General features: G+C 33.1%; 1 non-coding gene across 1 annotated transcript; it reads right to left on the bottom strand.

Moving 5' to 3' along the window:
* Positions 1-7,722: 7,722 nt before the first annotated feature.
* Positions 7,723-7,794, bottom strand: TRNAG-UCC. Its single transcript has one exon. It is a non-coding gene; the product is annotated as a tRNA-Gly (tRNA).
* Between the last annotated feature and the right edge of the window lie 1,041 nt (positions 7,795-8,835).

Genomic DNA, 8,835 nt, shown 5'->3' with positions numbered 1-8,835 from the left:
TCATGCTGCTGCATCATAGCATTACTTTGTTGGGTCAGGGTCGTAGCCATAACCTCAATTGCCCTAGCCAGATCTGGCGCATCGCCCTGAGGGGGTGGACGAGCTATACGAGGAGGTGCCATATCTCTACTCACACAGGAGAAACCATCAGTCTAACTTGAATAAACCAAAAACTTAGCTAAAACATGACCAAGAAAACACAACGAAAGCTAAGCAAGCATAAGCCCACAGACTCTTAGAAACGAAGGCTCTGATACCATATAAATGTGACATCCCATTTAATAGATAAATCTAATAAAAATATTCGCATAATCATGATAAAATAGAGCCAAGGCAGAAACATATCAGAATTAACCTTTTATAGTCATCCAAAATATACAAAACAAGAAAACTAAAACACAAAACACATGCCATAAATAGTATTTAAACACGTATTAGTTTAAACTGAAAATTTGCTCACGGAGCAAGAAACTACAAGATAAGAGTACTTAAAAAGGGGCTCCATCATAGAGCAAAATCCAACAAGCCTAACTAAACTACAGCATCTTCATCATCACTACAATCACTACGAGCTGCCACATCTGCTTACACCAAATATTTGGTGATCATTGCAAAAAGGAAAACACCACAAGAAAACATAACACAAATAGAGAAAGGGTAAACTAATTGCAAAAAGAAAAAAAATACACATATATACATAACACTTAAAAGAATTGTAGAACAACGCACTAATTACATCAAGCTAAGCAATATCAACTAACCTATCACACAAGATGACACTCTAGACTCAATTATCCGGATCTAGACATTGATGTATGATTCTTGGTGGATTTTACACTTATGGTGTCCTCTAATACCTGTAGAGTCATTGTCAATGGGTTTCACCCTACCACACAAGGTTAGTCCCTTTACCTGTTGGCGAGTTCAAATTTTTGCCCTCATTTAATAATTAAATTTGGGGATTTAATTTTTGTGCTTAAAGAGTGATTTAATTAGAATTTGTGATAATTGGGCTTATTGAGTTTGTCTGATAAAAATGTCTTAAAAAGTAATTTTTTAGTTGCATAAATTATTCTGGATATTCTAATGTTTGTTGATGTAGCTGATATCAAAATTAAGTTCATTTAAGGTGTGAAAAATAAATTGATTAAACTTACAAAACACCTTCCAATAAGGCTGAAATCAACATGTTCCAGAAAAATCACTTATGCACCTCCTAAATTATTATATACACTCTCCTTTTTTCCAGATGGACCACCAAAAACCTATTATGCACCCTTAATATGTCTATTTACACCCCTCCTACTACTTTAACCCAACTCAACCAAAACAGGCATGTGGCAATCCTCCACTAATTGAGTTGACCAACCAGAACAAGCCACATGGGCATAATCTCAACTAAGGAATCTGTCCAATGAAGTAGTGTCATGTCATCGTCATCTTCTTCCCTCAAACCATAGGCACCTTCATGCAATAGGAGTCCACGTCGAACCACCAAATCTGTCATCGGTAGCCACTACGCCGTCATCGTCAAAAAAAATTGCTGCAACGCGCGACAAACAGATTAGCAACACCTCTACATCAACTCCACACCCAAACTTTCACTGCAACTTGCAGCCATCGTTCACAAACTACCAACGCGTCCATGCTAGTCTGCCTACCATCGTCTCCAAACCATTGCAACGAACGTGAACAAACTGCACCGCAATCATTTTCACACAACCCAACCACGTTGCCATCACGCATACGAGGACATGAATCTGCATCTACACCACGATGAAAGTAGTCCAACTTGTGCTAAAAGCCTCCATCGCGTACCAGTAGTAGAGTGATAACGCAACCTACGAAGCAAACCTGCATCTGCACCATGCGAGCTTCCACTCATGCCGGCATCAGTTCAGACCCGTGACACCAGATTCACCATTGACGGAGACCTTAATCACACACACGTAGCAGCAACGAGCGCAAACCATCTGAAGCAGTAACACCTGCAATCTTCACACATCATTGTAGGCACGTCGCAGGAGAAGAAGAAAAACACAACGTTGCCATCACCGTTAGAGCAAACCATACCTGGCAAAAACTACGTTTGGCAGCAGCAGAAATGCACCTGGGAGAGAACCATGGAGTAGCAGCTTGCTGACTGGTCACCACAGATTGGGCAGTAGAAAATGCAAAGCCATTACAGCAGCCACCATTACAGAACGATGCTCAAACAGCTTAGCACGTTCGTTGCAGCGAAAACCCAAATTTTGGAGAGAAAAGCATACTGCCACGTCTCTCAATGGACACTAAAATGGTCAAAGTGGGTCAAATGTTCAAATCTAGTCAAGGTCAAACTAGAGGGGTTTAACTACAAATATTGATATTTTTGGATGTCTCTGCAAATTTAGACTATTAGATCTCAAAATGACTAATTTGAAAAATTAATACAAATATTAGTTGGTAATAATTTATCATATATCATTAACAGAAAAGCCCAGTCTAAGTCCTATAAAAAGAGACCAAGGGGAAAGCAAAAAGAAAAGTTCAAGACTTCGGAGTTTAGGAACCCTTAGGGGGAATTTGGTTTCCTTTCTCTCTCTATTGTTCTTCTATTTTTATTTTACTTTTGCATCCATGGAGTTCTAAAATTTTGGATTCTGAGGTTTGAATAAATTTGTTTTGTTCTTTTGATTCTTATTGAGATTTATTTTCATCTATGTCTTTTGGTTCTTAATTTAGTAAAAGTAATGAATTTTACATTGTAGCAAGTTAGCACGGTGTTAAATCTACACAACATAACAATCATATGAGTCCAAGGGTTTTTAAATTTTAATTGAGAAGTTACTTTGATAAATTTTAGAAACTTTCATATGGTTGCATGAGTTTTTGCTAATAATTGAGAAGTTACTTTGGTTAGAGGTGGAAACTTAGTTTAGAATTAATCAAGAAGTTACTATGGTTAATTAGCTGTTTACTAGATATAAGAGGTAAAAGAATGGATATGATTAGGATTAGTAATATTTAATTGAGATGTTACTTTGGTTAAATTTTCTAAGATTAATCTACAAAGTTCTTGCTTTTGATTGAGAAGTTACTTTGGTTAAAAGTAAGGACGCCAACAAATTAATTTAGAAGTTACATTGATTAATTTGAAATCTTAAATAAGAAACCAATACCAATAATCTTTAGGAAACTAAAATGATGAATCCTATTTTAAAAAAAACAGTGGAATCAACCTATTTTTAATTTCTATTATTTTTGTTATCTTATTATATCTTTTTATCTTTATCTCTCATATTTTATTATTTTATTTGGCTAACTATTTCGAATAGATTTTATAATAGAACTAATTTGTTAAAAAGCAATTTCGTGTTCGTTGGGAGACGACGAAGGGTTGACTTAACCCATATTAATTTTTGGGCTACTTTCTTAATAATACTAAAGTTGTTATAGATAAGTATTATTAATTTGATCGCTTGACGACAACATTATCAATCGTCATAAGAAACCTGAGGTTGTTCTTAAAGATAGGACCTTCTGCACCTCTCATCACATGACTCATTCCACTCTACATGAGTCTTGAATGAGCATTAAAGTATCATGATAAACCTCCAGTACTGACTCTTACATCAATGAACACACTACTAATTAAATCAAATAGGATTTCCCCCATGGAATCTCCTATATTCTCACACAAGCATTTAAAAACACATTAAAAACCATACAACATATGTCTCTCTTGGAAAATAACTAATTCATATAATTTTTATCCAATCCAACTTAACAACACATTATGCAAACAATTTGGGATTTTAGAAATAAAACTACGGCTTGTGTAAAGCTTCAAAATTTTTGTATTTGTATTCAAATTAAAGATGATTGAATCAAGAACCAAATGCAAAAAGAACCAACTTAATTGAATAACTATAGAGAAAGTTCTACAGTAAATAAGCAACAAAGGTCAATGTTGTCAACAACAAAAACTACAAGAGCCTTGCGATAAACACTCCTCTCACTACAGCTATCCGATTAAAGATCTGATCGGTCAAAGTCAAGAACTATGTCTCTAAAATCAGCTGTTAAACTTTTAGCTCGATCCAACGGTTAACGAAGTAGGAACCTTCATTTTACGAAACATGTGTAATGTAGGCAAATGGGTAGCGCCACATCATATGCTTCTTGGTTATGAGATTTTGACTTGTTCCACTGCACAATTTGGTATCTTGCACTTTTATCTTCTCAACCTCATTTCAAAGTGGTTTATAGATGATACCAAACTGAACAATTGCAACAATCAATATATCTCATTCTAATTGCCTTCTAAACAACCTAAAATTCTCTAACCCATAGATACTCAAACATGAAATTCATCCCCATTCAATGCAATGACCAATCAAACATACTTAGCACATTCCAAAACAAAAATAAGTACAATTCAATTCAAAGAAAAATAAGGAGTTCTAGCTTCCCTTACCTTTACAAGTGCTAACCCAAGAACAAGCCCTAAAAGAAGAGCACCACGACACGATTACAGCTTACGGAGCTTGAAAATAGAACCAAAGGAGGCGAAAAATAATACTTTAGCAGAGGTTGAAGTGGAACCGAAGCTTCCAAACAGAAAAGAAACGAAAAGGAGCACAAGTTCAGAGTTCTACTTACGTAGAGGATAATGTTTAATAAGCTCAAGGAAGAATCTTATTGTGCCCTAGCAGAGCTTATGTTTCAGACAAGAAAGAAAAGATGTGGACTATTTTTGGAAAGGAGACAAAAATGAGAGTTAGTGGTTGGAAAGGGAGTTCTGGAGGTCCCTAGTGAGCTAACCCTGAGCCCTCTAGTAAGGCCAAGCTCAAGGCCTTTTTAAATTAGGAAAAGTGGGTCTTACACATTAAATGTGCAAGACTAATTTTATAAATTATTAAAACACTTAATTTATTATTTTGTTCATCTCTATAGAAACACTTAGATCTAAAATATATTTCTATTTTAAGTGATCATTTAAGCTCGATAATTTATTTTTCTATTATGAAAACCTTTCAAAGATTGTTTAATATATCATATGAAAATCTAAACAACTAAATGTCGAAAGACATGCTAAACTTGATTTTATATTTAGAAAAACATTTTCCCTTTTTTAATTCATCGAGTGTTAGAATAAAATAAACTTGTGAATACCTTGTGTGAAGACAATAAAAAAATTAAAGGAAAGTTAGACTCTAAGACTCATTTTCAGCATCAACATCTTCAAACGTTATCAAAAACATCTTCATCAACACTTGGGTCATTCAAGCTTTTCTTTAAGATAAAAAATTTCTTCATTTTTATTTAATTTTAATGTTCTCATAGTTTTTCCAACGTACTCTCCTAGGCTTATCTATTCCAAAGAGTGATTGAAATTCTTATTTCTCATATTCATTTGAGTTTTGAATGGAACCTTGAACTTAGTCCAATATAAGAGAATCAATGGGAATGATTAAAAATAGTATATTTGTATGAAATTTTGTAAGTGATTGTAAATTTACAATAACATTTTGTGCTTCTTCATTTCTTTTCTGTTTCAACTATGTTGACATTGACGAGTCGTAATAAATAATTTAGCAAGTGACAAATAGGTAAAAGAAAAAAAAAACCAAATAAAAACATTTTAAGGATTAGAAGTTTTCCAACATACCTAAATTTGTAAGACAAATTTTAGTACAATGTAAAAGAGTCTTAATGTTAGGTTGAGTAAATCAATCTTTTTTTAAATCACCTGTTATTTAATCTAAGTGAACTTTTGACCTCAAACTTTGATGCTTTTTTAGGTACTTATCTTTAGTCAACTAGTAGTTTGTAACAATTATGGAAATATTCGATCCTGGTGGACACTTTGTCAATGAAAATATTTGGTCCTAGTGGACACTACGTCAGCACCTTCCTAATCCAAAAATGTTAAGCAACTTATTTTTGGTGTCACTTTTCTTGATAAGCCCAAAAGTCATTTAAAATAAATGATATAAGGTTTCAAAGCATCACTTCAACTCTTACACCTAAAATCTTAAGAACTCAATTACAAAAACTCAAAAAGTGAAATTTAAACAAAAAAATTATCTATAACTTGATAATGTAGATTTTCACCATTATCTTGGTTATCTTTTGGTAACAAAATCAACTCCTCTTGAGCTTTTAACCCACTTAATCCTCACTTTTACTTTGCTTTTGTGAATAAATACAATATGGGTTACATAGATCTAATTATACCACTAATCCCCATTTTTGTGTCCAATTTAATGATAGGAAGTTTTTGTCTTAAGCCAAAGAAGTTGTTAACCAGAGAAGAAAGAAGAAAAAAAAGCCAAAATTGAAGATATGAACTTAGCATTTCAAGGTTGAGTGTTAGAATTCAAGGATGAGCGTCATTCTTCTCGCATTTTCCAATGTTGAACACTAGTTGATTCGTATTTCTGAACGCTCAGCTCTAACGCTCAGTCCCATTTGGTTTGCATTTTTGGCCGCTGAGCGCTAGATAGCCAACACTTCGCGTTGATTGGCTCGCAATTTTTGACATTGAGCGGTGCAGGGACAACACTGAGCGGCACCTGTGCTGATGTGGCAATTTTAACCTATTTGTTCTAGTTAGCTCAAGGGGAATGGATCTGTGGCTGTGTGGAGGCACGAAAAACTCATTTTGGAGAGCTTGGAGGTGTGCTAGGGCTTGTGGGAATAGGTCCTTCTTCCTCTTTGTATTTCTTTCATCTTCCATTCTTCATTTGTAAGCTTGAGCTCTCCATGACAATGGAGAGCTAAACCTATTTTTTTTTTTTGGGTTAGATGTAGCCACTACACTCTTTTGTAATTGCAATGCTTTTGAATATTTAAATGCCTCTTTCATTGAACGTTAGTCTTCTTGTTTCTTCACTTAATGCTTGCATTGATTTGGCCATCCATTGCATGATATTTAGTTCATTGGGTGTGGAAATATCTTTTGAAACCTTGATTTGGAACAAGAAAACTCAATGGATCTTGTATCTAGGAATGAGGCTTAACCCATTGGTTGTCTTAAACCCTAGTTCATAATGCAAATTTTCTTATTAAGAGTTCAAGGGATTGACTCTTAATACCTTGAACTCTTAATAAGGAAATTTAGGCGCATTCCACTAAAGAATTAGGGTTTGATGATATTTGTGGGTTGACATTAGCATATTAATGTAGAGGATGTAAAATTGTAGTTGCATGAGAGCATAGTTGGTGAATTCTAACCCCAGCAATATCAATTCATATCATTTCGAATCTTTTCCATTCACTAAGTGCCTTTAGCTTCCAAAGTTCAATTTTAATCATTTATGCAAAATTTACTTTCTTACATGCAACTAAAAATTATGGATTCATTCTTTAGTTTAAATTAGTGACTAATAACGCAAATATTTAGTATACACGAGTCTCTTAGGAAACGATATCCCGGTCTTGTCTCTTGGGAAACGATATCCTGGTCTTACCGGTTACTACTTGCGCGACCTGGTACACTTGTTAGAGTCATAACATAACTTAATTACACAAAATTATGAAGAAAAAAATAAAATGAAGATATATGACTCAAAACAAAGAAAGATAAGAGACTCAAACTTGATATCGTACAAGGAAATGTATTGTTAAAAACATTATTTGATATCCTCTACCATTAAATTATTTTTTTTTTCATTGTGAAAAGATCACAAAACATAAAGAATAGGTGAACCCAACTATCAATTTAAATTTATTACATGCATTTGCCAGGATTCAAACCCGGATCTATTGCTTGGAAGGCAATTATCCTAACCGTTGGACTACAAATGCTTGGGCTTTTCTTTTAGACTTTTTATAGTAATTTAATTGAACATTCTTTTGGCATATAGTAAAGGCCAAACTATAATGATGGTATTATATACACTAGTTCATCTAAAAATTTATATATACGATTATTATATAGGAAACTCCACTTTAGTTAGTACCCAACTTAAGGAAGCAACATTTAAAATTACATCATAGATTTGAAATATTCACTTCAATTACTTTTCTAAATAATTTTTAAAATGAAAAACAATAATAATGAAGAAAAACTTAGTTGTTGCTTTACTATTCATGGACAAATGTCTAGATATACTTTCCAATAAATAAAAAATCAATTGTAAATTTACAAACCAAAACTAGTAGAATTAATGGTGGATTTTTAAAAAATATTTTTGGAAGTCAATTTTTTTATAGGTATTTATAAATGTGAAGTGATTAAATATATTATAATTTAAAAAAAATATTTGTATATCAAATCCCACAACTGATTAGGACTTAAGTTATTTATAATATTAAGACAAATTTTATACTAGTTCACCTAGCATTACAAGTTTCATTGACTTCTCTCTTAAGCACACTACTTAATACATTCCACTAATCAATCAACTTTGATCATAAAACAAGTTTAATCTCTTCAAGTATCATGAGTACAATCTTGCCAAACACAATATAAACCTCTTTAGGTCTCATGAGTATCAAACTCTCTATGTATTACGAGTATCAACCTCTCTAGGTATTAAAAGTTTAACCTCTTTAAGTATACCTTTTTAACCTTCCCATGAGATTAAGAACTCTAAAACTGAATGATAATGATAATAACACTCTCAATTCAAGATAGTAGAATCTAAGCTCGTAGGGTATACTTCACAATTTCTTAAAATGGTTAAGAAATCAACCTTGTGTTTTCTAGACTTGATAATATATGAATAGTATTTATTTCTTTCTTTCTCCTTTCTTTTCACTTCGTGTGTATCACTTCTCTTATCCTTTCCTATTTCTTTTTGTTTCACCAGAGTAATTTAAATATATAGAAATTTGTGTAAATTC

This window comes from Vigna unguiculata, chromosome 2 (genome assembly GCF_004118075.2).
Source record: "Vigna unguiculata cultivar IT97K-499-35 chromosome 2, ASM411807v1, whole genome shotgun sequence".
NCBI lineage: Eukaryota > Viridiplantae > Streptophyta > Magnoliopsida > Fabales > Fabaceae > Vigna > Vigna unguiculata.
This window is presented reverse-complemented; position numbering and strand designations above follow the sequence as displayed.